The sequence below is a fragment of the Mustela nivalis genome, assembly GCF_964662115.1.
Source record: "Mustela nivalis genome assembly, chromosome: 10".
NCBI lineage: Eukaryota > Metazoa > Chordata > Mammalia > Carnivora > Mustelidae > Mustela > Mustela nivalis.
The window spans coordinates 16,993,148-17,009,404 of NC_139029.1; the positions used below are offsets into that span (position 1 = coordinate 16,993,148).

Below are 16,257 nucleotides of genomic sequence, written 5' to 3' on the forward strand. Positions count from 1 at the left end.
TGACTCTGGCCTGCCTTGCGGAGTGCCCAGCCAGAGGTGAACATTTGGGAGGACTTCATGATTGCATACCCAGAAAAAGGAAGATTCTCTTTCATATTTCTGCTTCACTGGGCTTGGCTTGGCTCAGGTGTCTGACCCTAGTCAACTATTTATGGGGGGGGGGGGGCGGGGAGGCTGGGGATGGGAGGGGTTCTGTTCCTAAATCCCTCACTGTAGGTGTGTGCAAGGCTTTCTGATGTGGTGGGTGTCCTGTGGCTGGTTTAGCCTGGGTTAACAGAGAAAGCAGAAGGTGGGGGTCAAGTCCTGGATGGCAGAAAGCTGAAGGTCATCAAATCTCATACAGGTGGACCAACCCAGGGATGCCAAAGTCCCCTTTGTGTCAGCACACCCCCCTCCCTAGCCCCTATCACTTAGCATAGGAAGTTTCCCATTTATTCAGTATTTTACAAACATTATCTTTTTTAAGTCCCATCACAACTGTGCTGAAGTGAGTATGTTATCTTCATCCGACCAAAGGAAACGGAGTCTCAGAGAGGTTTAAAAACCGATTCTGTCTTGCAATGGAGGCAGGATAGGAACCTGAGTGCTGAGCCCTTGACCCCAAGCAGATTCCAGCAAGAGCTTCTAGTAGCATCTGGATGTAGCCCCAGAGATTTCAGATCTCAGAGCCTGAGCGGTCTCTCCCTGGGCTCCCCTCCTTTCTTCATGGCCCCTGCTTCGCGGACAGGTCCGCCTCTCCCATCACATGGAAAGCTATTTGAAGCCAAGGATTGTCTTATGTCTTTGGTGAGGAAGTAGAATCCCAGAATTACACTTCTTAATCTTTGTTAATAAATACTACCATGGAGTTTCCCGTGAAAACACAGTAGACTCTTCGTTCTCAGGCAACTTGGGAGGACACTGTCAAGGTGTGGACAGCATCTCATAGGGGGCCCATGGCAACACAGTCGCCCAGAACCTTACACTTTCAGGAAATCACCTGAAAACAGAATGAGGAAATCTGACTGTGTTCCTGGTTCTGTTACTGACCTTCTTTGTGACTTTGGGCAACTCACCTCTGCTTCCCAAGCCTCAATTTCCCTATTTATATAAGGAGAGGGGCTTGGGATTCTTCTAAGACCCCTTCCCTCTTTCTGTACATATTGGTTGAAGGCCTATGGTGTGCTGGCTTAGTGTGGGGGTGAGGATGAGGGAGGGATGGGGGTTGGGGTTTCAGGAGGAAATATACAGCAATGAACCACACAGTCCTATAGAGGAGATGGGCCTTGATTCCACAAGGCAGAGTTTTTGACCCTTTCGAGCTATCAAACACCTTGTAATAGCTTGCAATAGGTCTAAAGCCCAACCTGCCCACAAATCTTTCAATCAGATTAACGCAGTCCCACTTTAAAGACACCTACCTCCATCTGCCCTGGGGTATCTCCAAGGTCCTTTCTCCCTTTTGGCCCTTGGAGAAGTCTGACCTGGCATAGGTGGCCTGCGGGACGGAGCGTCCCCGTGGTGCCCCACCTGGGATTCCAAAAAGGACCCAGGTCCGGGAGAGGCGCGAGGACACCACGGGGAGGCGCCGCCACTCCAGTGTCCCGACCCTGGCGCCCCCGGGGCGGTCCCCAAGGCCCCGGGACCGAGGGGCGAGCTCGGCCTCTCCCCAGGATCACCTGCGCCGGGTGGGGCGGGGCCGGGGGCGGGATCCCCGGCGGGTAGAGCCTGGGCCGCCGCGGTGGCGCCGGCGGGAGGGCGAGCGGGCGGCGGCGCAGGGCGGGCGGCTGGCCCGGGCAGGTAAGAGGTCGCGGGACTCCGGGACGCCCGGGGCTGCAGGGAGCGCGGGCGGCTCGGCATGGGCGCTGCTGCTCGAGGTCCACCTGCCGGCCGCGCTTGGTGCAGGAGAGCCCGGGCGTGGGGTATGAGAGCTCCCCGAGTTGCTCCACTTTCGTGGGAGGAAGGGCCTGCGGTGGGCACGCGAGGGCAGCGATCGGAGCCGGTGGGAGGAAAGTTGATCATCTCGCGTGGGCACTTTGAGTGCCGAACACGCTCAGCCAAGCGCGGAGAAGCGCCCCGAGAACTAACCTGCCTTTGGGGGGTTGATATTCCGGGTATCCAGTAGGCAGGTCATACCCTTGTCCCACCTCCCTTCCCCACCAAGCCTCGGTCTGAGAGCTTGAGACTCAGCAAGGAGGTAGAAGGGACTTGAAACCATTCAGGACCTGTGTTTGCTTCATCTGTGAAATGGGCGTCTTGATGGGTGGGCCTCATGGGGCGACCTCTTCGGGAGGAAGATCAGTGATTCTGTGAGATGAAAAGCCACACCAGGGGGAGGAACCCAAGGGCTGGGTCAGATCAGCAAATTGAGTAGACACGTTGGAGCAGCTGCTCCAGAGGAAAGAGGTAGGGACAGCTACTATTCTGTGGTGTGGGTCCCTGATGGGACAAGGAGATGGGTGAGTTAAATACTAGGTCTCCTTTAGAGGGACCAAGGAAGTCCTCTAGTCTGGGAGGAGGATCTGGAAAGCTTCTTGGAGGAGATGGGATTGAGTGGAGCTGGGGGAAAAAAGCTCTGTGCTTAAGGAAGGGTGGTTTGGCGTTAATCAACCTAGGCATTAGAATCTTGCCTTGCCCCTCAGCCTGTGGCTAACTTAACCTTTATTCCTCTATGGCCCCGTTTGATGTATTCCCTAAAAGAAGCAGTTTCTCTGAAAGGTTAAGTCAGATAATCCATATAAAGTACTTAGTACAGAGTCTGTATGTAGTAGGCGCTCAACAAACACAAACTATTAATTTCCACTAGACTCTAGCTCCTTGGGGGCAGGGACAATGTCTGTTTGGTTCGCCATTAAATTCCCAGCACCAACCAGTATGGTGCCTGGCATATAGTAGGTCTCACTACATAGTTGTTGAATGAATGAACAAGTACTCAACAAATAAGTGAATTTAGAGATGGCTAGATGCTAACAGATGGATGTAGCTGACGATGGTGCAGGTGGATGAGACAGTGTGAACGTAAGCCCAAAGTAACAGATCGGGGTACCTCTGTCATCTGGGGCAGAAGGCTAACAGGAGCATATCCAGAGCATAGAGGTAAGGAAGGGCACTCAGACTCCTGAGATCCTGAATCCCAGCAGCCATACAGGGGTGGGGAAGGAGCTGGAAGTACAGGTAGATCAGATAGCCTTTGCACATCCTGTAAGTGTCCATCTCAAAGTTAAATGGCTAAGGGGAGGACAGGGTGCTGGGTACCTGACGGGAGTGAACTATGACAAGAGAAGAGAGCCCCGGGCCCCCTTTGTGGGGGTGAGGCATTCCTCACCTTGTCCCCCCAGGTCTCCATGCAGGGTCATGGTGAGGTGGCCAAAAGGGGCAGCATGGTGCCACCAAGGGAGCCAGCCCCTTCGTGTGTGTGATGAGCCAGGCAGAGAATGAGCCAGGTCAGAGGAAGGTGCTCCACATTTTGAGGAATCTGCTGTAATGGTTTTATATCACCAGCAAATCCTCATGGGGGGGCTCCTGCACTCCCGATCACACTATGGACTGTGGCCACTCCAGCCTCAGGCCACGAGCGAGCTGTGTGTTTGGGGGTAGAACCATCCTCTAAGCAAAGTGAGGGACCTTTCTCTTTTCTGAAGTCCCAGAAAGGCAGCGCGTGTTGGGTTTCTCTGTCCCCGGGGTGACCAGGAAGGTGTGAGGAGCAAAGACGTAAGGTGAAGGTGAGGGTTAGGGGAACGTATCCACGGAAGACAGGAGGCCTCGCCCTCAAAAGTCAGGCTCAAACTGTCTCCTCATGGCACTTCCCATAGTTGCTCATAATCGTTGGTTTAATTTGCCATTTGCCCTGGATCTGTCAGTGCCCTAGAGACCCTCGCGGCTCTGAAGAGCGTCCCCGCTGATCCCCGTCCTACTGCTCCTGGTGCACAGGGTCATAGGCTGTAAGGGCTACAGGGACCCTGGGCAGTAAGAGAGGGCACTCGCCATTGAAAGGTGCAGAATCAGGGACGCCTGGGTGGCTCAGTTGGTTAAGCGGCTGCTTTTGGCTCAGGTCATGATCCCAGCGTCCTGGGATCGAGTCCCACATCGGGCTCCTTGCTCGGCAGGGAGCCTGCTTCTCCCTCTGCCTCTGCCTGCCATTCTGTCTGCCTGTGCTTGCTCGCTCTCCCTCTCTCTCTCTCTAACAAATAAATAAATAAAATCTTTAAAAAAAAAAAAAAAGGTGCAGAATCAGGGGTAAGATGTGCTCAGCCATGGAGCGTTGTGGGGCAGGGGAGGACCCCAAGTCTCCTGTTGCATGTGCTGTCTCGCTACAGAGGGCCCTGAAACTCTCTGGGAATTGACGATGCTGCCACACTTGCCTTCGTTTTCGGATCTTCCAATAAAATGGGATGAAAAGTTAGAAAAAAAGAAAGGTAAAGTGGATTTTAAGTGGCTCAGTGAAACCTTTTAGTTAAAAAAGACGGAAAGTCACGTATGTTCACTTTGTCTTTTAAAGATACATATTGATCTTAAAGAGAAATCATTAGAATAGGGACCTCTCTATCCTAGGCTGAACTCTTGCTGTCAGGAGCGCCTGTGTCCAGATGCATACTCTGCAGGCCTCCCCAGAAAGGCCCCCAGAGGCCGCCTGGAGGCAGTGGCATGTTTACTTGTCCTGGACAGCCACCAGGCCCCACGCCCATCACCTTCCCCACCTGCATCTAGTCAGCTGATGCAGTTGTCACTCGTGGACATCTTGGCTTCTGGCATCCAGCTCTTTGCTTCGGGATCCGGCAGGAGGGATCCCTCTTTGTTTTCTCTCGAACAAATGCCTTATCAGAATTCTAGATCCTAGGCAGCCAGGAGGAGGCAGGAAGAAAGGAAGGGGGGAAAGCGATCAGCTGTGGATTCCTGAGCAGGGCTGGGGTGTAGGTAAAGCTGGGGGATGTGGCCCTGGGGCTGGAACCTCCCCAGGGGTGGTGGCTGCAGTTTGGCCTAAGGAAGGAAAAGAGGGTGTGCCAGTCTCTAAGACAGAGCGGTCTGGTCTTCTGCCAGTGGGAAGGCTGGCTGCGGGGCCTCCTGTCTGGGCTGGCTGCCCCTGGGCTGTGGGGGCCCTCGGCGGGGCTGCTGGGTCCTGTGGTAGCCGCTGGGGCCCTCGAGGAGGTGGAGCAGATGATGGTAGAGACCTGGCATCTCAAGGTCAGTGCTGACACCAGAGGCCAGTGTGCCCTGCCCCAGGGTGGCCTCGGGCAGAAGTCAGCAGCAAGCCTAGGCCAGGAGCAGGGACTTGGGCCTCTGCTTTGGACTTGTGAGATCTTGTTCAAGCCACGACACCTCTCTGGGCCTCCGTTTCGTAATATATTAGAGAGGGTACTAGCTACAGAAGCCACAGCAGTCATTTAATGGGTATTAGTTCCCCTTCCCCTTGAGAGAAGCTTGTGTCTTGGGAACTGTTGAGCCAACCTCTCAGGCAAACAGCATCAGAATTTTTAAATTCCTCTGCAAATCACACTTGATTCACTCATTCTGCTCGGGGCTAACACCTGCCCCTGGCCTGCGCTGGGGATTCAGACTTTGCTCTCTTTGCTGCTGGGTGCAAAGAGAGTTTGCAGGCCCCCAGCACGGCACCGTGGGCTGGCTCCGAAGATTCCATCTATGGTGGTCTCTGCAGTTGGCATGGATGGAGTCAAAGGATCACTCCTCTTTGCCAAGTGCTTGCTGGTGTGTACATACGCTGCTAAACGCTTCACATGCCTCGCGGCCTGTAACACCCACAGGATCCCAGGAAGCCAGCAGTCGTGTCCCCTAGTTCTGTGCCAAGGCTCAGAGACAGAAGTCACTCACTGGTTGTCACAGACACAACCAGGGATGCATTCAGACTTTCCTGGGCCTGAGGCAGCTTTGCCTTCAAGGGCCCCTTACTTCATAAAAAAATATTAAAAAGTTATATTTCTGGCTGCATTGGTATATTAAAGCATTTTGTTTGGGGAGCCTGGCTGGCTCAGTCGATTGAGCACCTGACTCACGTTCACGATCAGGTCTTGATCTCAGGGTCACCAGACTGAGCCCTTTGTGGGGAGCCACGCCCAGCACTGGCGTCTGCTTGACATTCTCCCTCTCCCTCTGCCCCCTCCCTGCTTGTGCTCGCTCGCTCTCTAATAAATAATTCTTTTTTTTTTTTTAATGATTTTCTTCAACCTTAAAGTTTCTTTTCTGATTTGGAAAAAAATGAAAACATTTTCGTAGGCTCTGGGCATTTTGTCCCTTGTGCCCGATGGCAACATGGGCCCGGGAGCTGGCAGGGCTGGGATTCCAGCAGAAGCCCGCTGCTGTGGGAGTCCTAGTCTCCTCACTGCACTGCTGTTAGCAGCTTAAAAACAAAGAAAGAGGGGCGCCTGGGTGGCTCAGTGGGTTAAAGCCTCTGCCTTTGGCTCAGGTCATGATCCCAGGGTCCTGGGATCGAGCCCCGCATCGGGCTCTCTGCTCAGCAGGGAGCCTGCTTCTCCCTCTCTCTCTGCCTGCCTCTCTGCCTACTTGTGATCTCTGTCTGTCAAATAAATAAATAAAATCTTAAAAAAAAAAAAAAAAAAGAAAAGAAAGAAAGAAAAAAGGTTATCTGAAATCTTAGCACCTAGAGCGGCATTAATAGTTCTCTGTGGAAAAGTTCGGAACTTGATTTGTTTATCTTCCCACTCTCTGCCTTGCTGTTTTTTGACCTAAACATTTGAAGGGTCAAGATCCCTGGATCCGGGGCGCCTGGGTGGCTCAGTGGGTTAAAGCCTCTGCCTTCGGCTCAGGTCATGATCCCAGGGTCCTGGGATCGAGCCCCACATCAGGCTCTCTGCTCAGTGGGGAGCCTGCTTCCCTCTCTCTCTCTGCCTGCTGCCCTTCCTACTTGTGATCTCTATCTGTCAAATAAATAAATAAAATCTAAAAAAAAAAAAAAAATCACTGGATCCTCTTTCTTCAAAGCTCTAGATGCTCCACACGGGCCATCTCTCTAATCACAGACCCTAAGGAGAACTTGTTTGCCCAGAAGACAAAGAGGATCCATTTATTTTTTTTTAGAAATAGTTTCAGGTTCCTACCTGGTCCCCTGTATCAGTATCCTAGGCAATAATAATAATGATTATTATGACTAATAATTAAATAATAAATTATTATTGTTATTATTATTAACATATTTGCATCCTCTGAGGGTTTGGGGTTGGACACTGTGCCACTCCTTTGGCATACACTGTCAGTATGAATAGATACTGTGATCATTTCCATTTTGCAGATGAAGACACTGAGGCTTAGGAAGACTGTGAGAGTCACCCAAGTGGCAGTGCCAGGATTGGGCCTGGGGTCGGCTAGCTGCTTGTCAGAGCCTAACCTCCATGAAGGCAGGGACCGCTTCCCATCATCCCCCCATCACCTGGCACAATGGCTTGGTAGGTATGAGCCTTCAAAGCAGAATGAATGAATGTTTGGCTGACCCCAGAGCCTGACATCTTAAAAAAATCTCCTCTGTCCTGCTCTTTAAGGAAGCTTACTGGCTTCCAGTCCTGCCCCAGCAGCAAAAATTGGCTGCTGCACCTCAAGGTAGTCTGGGACAGCTCAGAGCTGGAGTGAGGAATTGGACAGGTGGAGGCCCGGGCATTCCCTGTCCCATCCACACCCCACCTACCCCCCCCTACCCCCAGCCTGTGGAGTCCGACTTGGAGAGTCCACCCCCTACCCAGGCTGCTGCCCATCTAGGAACTCGAAGGTGCAGCCTGATAGTCACAGACAGAGTGCCAGCCAGAAGGGGGTGGCCAAGGGTATCTGTATGGCTCTCCATCTTTTTCCTCTCTGGTTATGCCTTTGGCACCTCCCCAGGGTACAGTACAGTACCAGAGAGATAGCTGGTATCCCCAGAGGAACTTGAACTCACCTGACACTGTAATTAGACACCTAAGAAATATAGCTACTGGGGCGCCTGGGTAGTCCAGTCGGTTGAGCATCTCCCTTCGGCTCAGGTCACAATCCCAGGGTCCAGGGGTAGAGCCCCGAGTCCGGCTTCCCGCTCAGCTGAGAATCTGCTTCTCCCTCTCCCTCCCCTCCTCCAAGATCATGCATGCTCTCGCTCGCTCTCTCTCTCACTCAAATGAGTGAATAAATCTTTAACAGAATATTTATCAGTTTATTTGAAACAGAAAATTTCCATCACTTCTGAATATAGAAACAAAACAATGTCAATTGCCGTCGACAGAAGATAACCAAAGAAGCAGATCGGCGTCATTAAATTCTAGCTAGACAGTTACCCCGCGTCTGAGCCCAAGGCTGGCCCTCTCTTGGTTGAAGAGATGAGCGAGGATGCCGCTAACACTGGAGCCAGATTCCAAGTTCCAAGATCGCTCAGGGACAGCCAGTCAGCTTCCAGATCCTGATCGCACAGTCCTGGCCACTGTGTTCTTAAATTTGACAGTTTGGAGCAGCTTCGGGATTCTCCCGCTTTCCTGATTTTGGCAGGTGCCATCCACAGCTCCCCAGTCTGGCCAGTTCTGCAGCGTTGTGGAATTCTCCAGCCTTTCTAGTACGATGTATAAACCAGGTGTATAAACCCCTTCATACCTCAACTGCCAAATACTGTTTCCATAGCTTGCCTGAAATGCCTGTTTCCCTTAGTTCTTGCAATCTCCTGGATTTCTTTTATTGTCTAAGTATTTCCTCCAAGAGGATCTTCAGTGTGGGCCTGTGTCTTCCACCTTCTGCAGCTTTATTTGCTTCAGAATATTTTTATTATGGGACCTCTTGTTGGAATGACATCTTGGCTGGCTTTAAGATGCTGGATTGAAAGGGTCTTCTTTTCAATTCTTAATTACATTATGACTTCTTTTGTTACCCAGGGGTGGCAGTCTGCTTCTTGTTCCTTTGTAAGGGATGTTACTATGTTACTTCTCTCTCTCCCTGCTCTTCCTCTCTGTCTTTGTGGATTTTTTCCTTATTTCTACTGCTGGCTAGTCTAGGAGCCCCTTCAATCTGAGTCCATCCGTGTTTGTTTAATTCTGGAACATTTAATCTCCAATGATTCATTCCTTATTTCCTCTCCCCAGCTCTCCAGTTTTATTTTCCTTTCCTTTTGGGATCCCTACTTTCCATCCCTCTCAGCTTTTCGTTCCCTTTTTTTTTTTTTTTTTAAGATTTTATTTATTTATTTGATAGAGAGAGATCACAAAGTAGGCGGAGAGGCAGGCAAAGGCCCAGGGGTGGGGGTTGGGGGGAGGGGGGAGGTTCCCCACTGAGCAGAGAGCCTGAGGAGGGACTTGATTCCAGGACCCTGGGATCATAACCTGAGCCCAAGGCAGAGGCTCTAACCCACTGAGCCACGCAGGCGCCCCACCTCTTAGCTCTTCTTTTTCCTTTGTTACCTCTTTATCTTTTCCTGCTTTGGGGGAACAGTCCTAATCTGACTTTGCGCTAAACTAGTGAATTCTTCACATGTATGCATCTTGATATTTACACATCTGTTGTGCCCTTTATTTTAAATGTTCTGTTTTTCATAGCTCATGTTTTGACTTTGTTCTCACCTATGACTTCTTGTTCCTGCATTGTTTTACACTTGTTCGCTCTTATCTCCTTAGTATGATTACCGTGTTTTACTTTAAACTCTTGGTCCCCCTGGTTCAGTAATTTCACTTCAGATAGAATGTAGCTTGGTTTATTGTCTATCTTTTATAGTAGCTGCATTTCTTTTTTTTTTAAGATTTTATTTATTTCAGAGAGTGAGTGGGAGAGAGAGAGAGAAGGATCAGGGGGAGGGGCAGAGAGAGAGGGAGAAGCAGACTCCCCACTGAGTAGAGAGCCCAATGGGAGGCTCAATTCTAGGACCCTGGGATCATGACGGGAGCCAAAGGCAGAGGCTTAACTGCCTGAGCCACCCAGGTGCCCTATTTTTTTAGGTACTTCATTTTTTAAAAGATTTATTTATTTGAGAGAGAGAGAAGTGAGAATGGGAGATAGTCTTGAGCAGACTCTGTGCTGATCGTGGAGCCCGATGCAGGGCTGGATATCATGACTCGGAGATCACGACCTGAGCTGAAACCAAGAGTTGAGGCCTACCCAACTGGGCAACCCAGGTGCCTAAACTGATAAATATTTTAAAGGAAAAGTGGGTCCAGGAATCTCAGTACAAAGTCATCATGATTGGTGCAAACAGCTATTAAAAGTGATCAGAGGGGCACCTGGTTGGCCCAGTCCTTACGCATCTGCCTTCAGCTCAGGTCATGATCCCAGAGTTCTGGGATCAAACTCCGCATCGGGCTCCCTGCTCAGGGGGAAGCCTGCTTCTCCCTTTCCCGCTCCCCCTGCTTGTGTTCCCCCTCTCCCTGTGTCTCTCTCTGTCAAATAAAAAAATACAATCTTAAAAAAAAAAAAGTGATCTGAGGTGGCCGAGGTTACCTGGGGAGGAGGGGACAGTTAGGCCTCACGATCGAGGCAGGTTTAGCTTGGTAAAGGTGGGAACACAGTCTTGGAGTCATGGGCTGTTTCTGTGTTGCTGGGGACCCGACCACTCAGATCCTTAGGAGTTTCTAACAACCATTTATTATTTTTTGTTCATCGCTCTTTAGGTGGACTAGGTTCAGCTGGGAGGTTCTCCCTTGGGGTCTCACCTGGTTTCAGTGACATATTCAGACACCTGAAGATGCAGCTGGCATCTGTCCTTGGGTGTCTAAGGTGGCTGACTCCCATGGCCGCCCACTGACACTGGTTGACAGCTGGAGCTGTCCACTAGAGCATCTACTTATGGCCTCCCCACAGGCTTGGGGCTTCTGAGGGCATGGCACCTGGGTTCTAAGAGGGAACTTTCCAGGAGCAAGCACCCAGGAAGCAGAAGCTGCCACTTAAGGGCTGTCCCCCAAATTCTGGTGAACCTAGCAGTCCAGGGCTCACCTAGATTCAAGGCAGTGAAGTAGACCCTGCCTCTTGGTGGGTGGAGTGACAGGGACACACCGCTGAGAATCACATGGGGGATGGAAGATTCTGTGCAGCCAGCTTCCCAGGAAGGGAAGCACTGGTGAGTTTGGGAGAAAGGAATTAGCTCCCTTTGCCTGGGATGGAAGGAAGGGAGGAGACAGGTATTGGTGAAGAAGACTGAGGAAAGTTCACGGAAGATATTGATTGCCAAGACCAAGTCAGGGAGAGATACCTAGCAGAAAACTAGGTCTTAGCGTCTCCATACTTAGAATTACTTTTGCAACAAGTGAGTCCCCAAGGAAGAGGCTGGTGGTTTCTGTCCCTTCACCATAGCATATCCTTACCCCACTGCCCCCAATCCACTGAACGGTTGGACAGTTACTGTATGCTGGGTGTGTGCCCAGGCCAGGGACCACGCAAGTAAGTCTACAATTCAGAAGCCCCTGGAATACCCTAGAAATTCCAGAATTCCTTCCTTCCTTCTGATGCTGACAGGCCAGGTCTGGGGACCCGGAGGAGGTTGCACAGGACCAAGAGAGGGTCCTTGACTTCACAAAGGTTAGAAATAAAACACGAGCCAGTAGGAGGTGAAAACAGAGTTTCTGGAAGATGTAGAGAGAGCAGTTATAGACGGACTGTCTGGGAGACTCAGAAAAGAAAGGAGGGGGTCTCGTCTTTGTTCGGGGTCTGGGGGTTTTTATTGAGGACAGTGGTCTGGTGTATGTGTCCTGTCAGGCATCTGGGAACCTATTAGAACAAAGACAAGGGCCCAGGGGTTAACTCCTTGGAGACAGAGGGTCTTGGCATCCAGATGTCTTCCAGCACCAGTGGTCTGGGATACGGACAATAGCTTTTGTCTCCATCATTCTCACTTGGTCCTTCCTTAGGTGTTGTCTCTTCTAGAATAATCCTTAACTCCTTGTCCCTTACAAGGAGGAAGTATGCTATTTGCATTACAAAATGTGTAAAGGGAGGTGGGATGCCGGTCCTAGCCAGAAAGGAAGCAGGAAGAGGAGTGAAAGCAGATTTTTAGGGAGTCCTTCAGTTTCCCCATCTCTGTGCCGTGGCTTCCAGATCCCCTCTTGGGCTCTTCATGGCCCCCAAATCTTTTGTGAGGCCAAGCATCCTGGGTTTTTTACTAGTGAAATCAGGTCCAAGTGAAAGCAGCGGAGGAAGAGCGTGGAGGTGAGCAGGGGCTCCGATCACCATCTCTGGGGCTCAGGGAGCCAGAGTCTGGAGAGTTCAGTGCACATTCAGAGTTGACCCATCCTTGGCATTTGCATAGGCACCTCTCTCCCGTGAAGCCTCCCTGTGCGCACGCACTCATTCATTGATTCATTCAAGTGTCTTCTTCCATGGCGGGCCCCCTCCCCAAGGGCTGAGTGCGGGCAGTATGGCTCCAAGCCAGGCTTTGTGCCCCAGGGAGCGCCTAGAATAGAAGGGAACAGAGATCTGTCCACCATTTACACTTCAGTGTGCTGAGTGCTCTAACCCAGGTCTCTGTGAGAGGCCTCGAAGATTCTCAGAAGAGACCAACCTTCTTGAGATCAATGGGGAGGCTTTGGGCTGGTCTCAGAGGACAAGGAAGCCAGTATCTCTGGTGCCCACTCTTCAGGCTCTCTGCTAGGGTTTGTGCACTGCTAAGTGACTTTTGTAGGCAGAACCCTTCCACAGGCCTGGTTTAATCAGCGAGGCTAAGTGATTGGCATTTACTAGAAGCAATTCTCATCCCCTAACATCCATGTCCTCTGAGGCAGAGCTGGGGACCCGGGAGCAACGGTCTCCTGACTCCCAGCCCAGAGCTCGCTCCTCACCCGCCTTCCTCCGTGGCTGTGGGGGCAGGCTGTGGTGTTTGCTCAGAACCTGAGCCCGGGGGCAGAGAGCACAGAAATATTTATTTATGTCACGGCCAACCCTGCCTCCTGGAGGCCCCTAATGGGTAGCTCACAGAGAGCTTCAGTTATATAATCCCCAGTTGACACAGCAGGAAGGAGAAGGAACTACATTATAATTATTCCTTTTTTTCTCAGCACTGGACACATTCTGAAGCTGGATAGCTTGACCTTTTCCTCTCTGCTTCTTCCTTCCTCATCTTACTGACCTGGGATCTCCAGGGATCTTGGTGGTTCTAGATCATTCGTTGGTTTTAGCCTCGGTTCTGGTGAGACTGGAGGTTTGGGGGGATCTTCTGGAAGGTGGGGGGTGGGGAGAGAAGGGAATATATTCAAGGGCTGCTTCCTGCCACACACTACACCAGAGGCTTTATAGTCATGATCTCTCTCTCTTTTTAATTTAAATTTTAATTAATATACAGTGCAATATTGATTTCTGGAGTAGAATTCAGGGTTTTCATCACTTAACATCCAATACCAATGCACATCACAAATGCTTTCTTTAATACCCATCCCCCATTGAGCCGTTCCCCCACCCACCTCCCTCCATCAACCCTCAGTTTGTTCTGTCTCTGTTAAGAGTCTCTTACAGCTTATTTCCCTGTCTCCTTTTTTTTTCTTTTCTCCCTTCCCCATATGTTCATTTGTCTTCTTTCTTAATTTCCCCATATGTGTGAGATCATAGGGTAATTGTCTTTCTCTGACTTATTTCACTTAGCATAATACCCTCTAGCCTCATCCACGTCATTGCGAATGGCAAGATTTCATTTTTTTCTAATGGCTGAGTAATATTCCATCACACACACACACACACACACCATATCTTCTTTATCCATTCATAAGTCGATGGACATCTGGGCTTTCTACCCAAACAGCAACCCTAGAGGGAGGTTCCGTTTATTACCTGGATTTTACAGAAAGGAATGGAGGTACAGAGAGGTTAAGTAACTTTCCCAAGGGCACCCAGCAGAACCAGGTCAGCCTGGCTTTGGTGCTTCTGGTTTTCAGATGCCTCACTCTGATCTGTAACAGGGATTCTTTTTTTTTTTTTTTTAAAGATTTTATTTATTTATTTGACAGAGAGAGAGATCACAAGTAGGCAGAGAGGCAGGCAGAGAGAGAGAGAGGAGGGTAAGCAGGCTCCCTGCTGAGCAGAGAACCCGATGCGGGGTTCGATCCCAGGACCGTGGGATCATGACCTGAGCCGAAGGCAGAGGCTTAACCCACTGAGCCACCCAGGTGCCCCTGTAACAGGGATTCTCGAGAGAGCAGGGCTGCTGGCTTCTCCCTGTGGAGCAAGTTCCTCTGCCGCTGAGTGCTCTGGCCTTCCCTAGACTCAGCTCCACTGCGCCGGGACCTTCACCGGCCCATCCCCTCACCAAATCGTACACTTCCCTTCCTGAATGTGCTCATCCCCACCCCTGCCCGACCCCCATCTCCCCTCCTGCTGTTCCTCCCAGCTAGAATGTCACTCCTCCCTTCTTCACCTTACAAAATCCCGGTAAAATACAATAACAACAATAATAATGAAGCTCGTTCATTGAGCAGGAGCACAGAAGTGTGGTGGTTGACAGCAGGAACTTGGGGTGTTTTGCCTGGGCTCCACCCAGTCCCACCACTTTTGTTGGCTGTGTGATCTCAGGCAAGTTACTTAACCCTTCTGGACCCCAGTTTCTTCATGGGTAAGACAGAGATGACGATACCCACCTCAGTAGGGTTATGGGATGAAAGGAGTTACAAAAATAAAAACTACATGGGGCGCCTGGGTGGCTTCAGTCGGTTAAGCGTCTGCCTTCAGCTCCGGGGTCCTGGGATCAAGCCCCATATCAGGCTCCCTGCTCAGCGGGGGAAATCTGCTGCTGCTTCTGACCCTCCCCCCACCCCCTCTTTCTCTCTCTGTCTCAAATAAATAAATAAAATCTTTAAGAAAATTAAAATTAAAAAGTATACAAATAAAAACTTGCAAAGTTTTTAGACAAATGCTTGGCTCATAAGAACTACTCATTATATGCTTATTCTTAACATCAAACCCTCAAAGCGTGGGGCAGACTCTAAGTCAGATTGCCTGGGTTCACATCCCATCTCGGTCTGTCACCTTGGCCAATTTATTTACCCTCCATGGGTCTCAGTTTCCATATCGAACAAATTTAAAGGCTAATATGCTTTCCACTTCAGGTGGATGAGATAGGCCAGTAAACATAAAGGACTTAGTAGAGAGCCTGGCACTTAGAACCAGCATCAGCTATTACTGTATTCCTGGGATTCAGACCCAGGTCACTCTGCCCCTCCCACCCAAGAATTTAGTGACCCCATGATGCCACTCAGACTCCACCCCCCACAGCCTGCCCTCCCCACCTCCAACACCCACCTCTCACCCTCTCTCTGAGCTACACGGCACTCCCTCCCCATCTTGTGTCTTTGTGTCTCATCTGCATCACCGTGGCAGCCACATGTGGCGGGAAAGCATGAGCCACGTGATGTGCACGTGACCCTGGCTCAGGATGCAGCCTTTCAGGCGCAATTACTGACCCCCCCGGGGCTCATTCACTTAGCCAGTTTATTTCATTCAGCAACTGGGTGTTCATTCCTGCAATGTTCCAAACAGTTTTCAAAGCCCTAGAGATTCAAAAGGTAAATAAAAATGGACACAGCCCCTGGACTTGTAGACCTCAGTTTCGTACAGGACACAACCATCCGTCAAAGGGAAGATGCTTACTGACCTATGGGGAGACAGGGACACGGAGATGTGAGAGTGCACAGCACAGGGATTTAAAGTGATTCTTTCTTTCTTTCTTTCTTTCTTTCTTTCTTTTTTTTTTTTAAGCGATACTTGGGGTAAAGTATCAGACATGTCAGTAGGGCTCAGCCCATGCAAAGGCCCTGTGGCAGGGATGGGAAGAACTAACAGGGCTGAGCTCAGATGAAGAAGAGACTGGAGTGGTCTACAGGATCAGATACTGCACGGAAGACTTGTTGACTGTTGTAAGTTCTAGTTTGGAGTAGACTTGAAATTTTTAGCAGTTGCTGTGGCTCATCACAAAGGATTGTGGGGGCCCAGGGCAGAGGGAGGCTGGGCCTGTTGGGAAGTTATGGCAGCATCCACAGAAGAAAACACAGGACTGGGCCTGAGCAGGGAGGGGGATGAGGAGGGAGACAAGAAAGAAAATTTGTAAGGAATGACGATAAATTTGAAAGACTTGAGCGATGAAGGTCTTGGATGGGTGACAAGTTTAGATTTCTGGCTTTGGAAGCTTCAGGGGTTGCTGGTATCATTCCCTGTGATAGGGAACCCCAGATGAGACCAGCTTCTGTGACTGAGAGACTACCTAGGCCCTTGTGAAGCCAGTTGCCTCACCAGGGAAAGCTGCCAAGTCATCACAATGACGACAATAGCTAATTGAGTCACTTGACGGTGACTGTAAGCAGCTAATCGAGGGCAGAATTTGAACCCTGTTTGCCCAGTGCC

At 50.5% G+C, this 16,257-nt stretch overlaps 1 protein-coding gene across 7 annotated transcripts in view; it reads left to right on the top strand.

Moving 5' to 3' along the window:
• Window positions 1-1,690: 1,690 nt before the first annotated feature.
• Window positions 1,691-16,257, top strand: part of NCMAP (non-compact myelin associated protein) — a 41,449-nt gene continuing 26,882 nt past the window's right edge. The window contains exons 1-2 of one of the 7 annotated variants that reach the window (XM_082687952.1): window positions 1,721-1,779; window positions 11,395-11,457. The gene's annotated coding sequence lies outside the window, so the exon portion shown is untranslated. Of the gene's footprint in view, window positions 1,780-11,394; window positions 11,458-16,257 lie in introns of those variants that run through there. The other 6 variants (XM_082687946.1, XM_082687948.1, XM_082687950.1 and 3 more) reach the window with 6 other exon arrangements.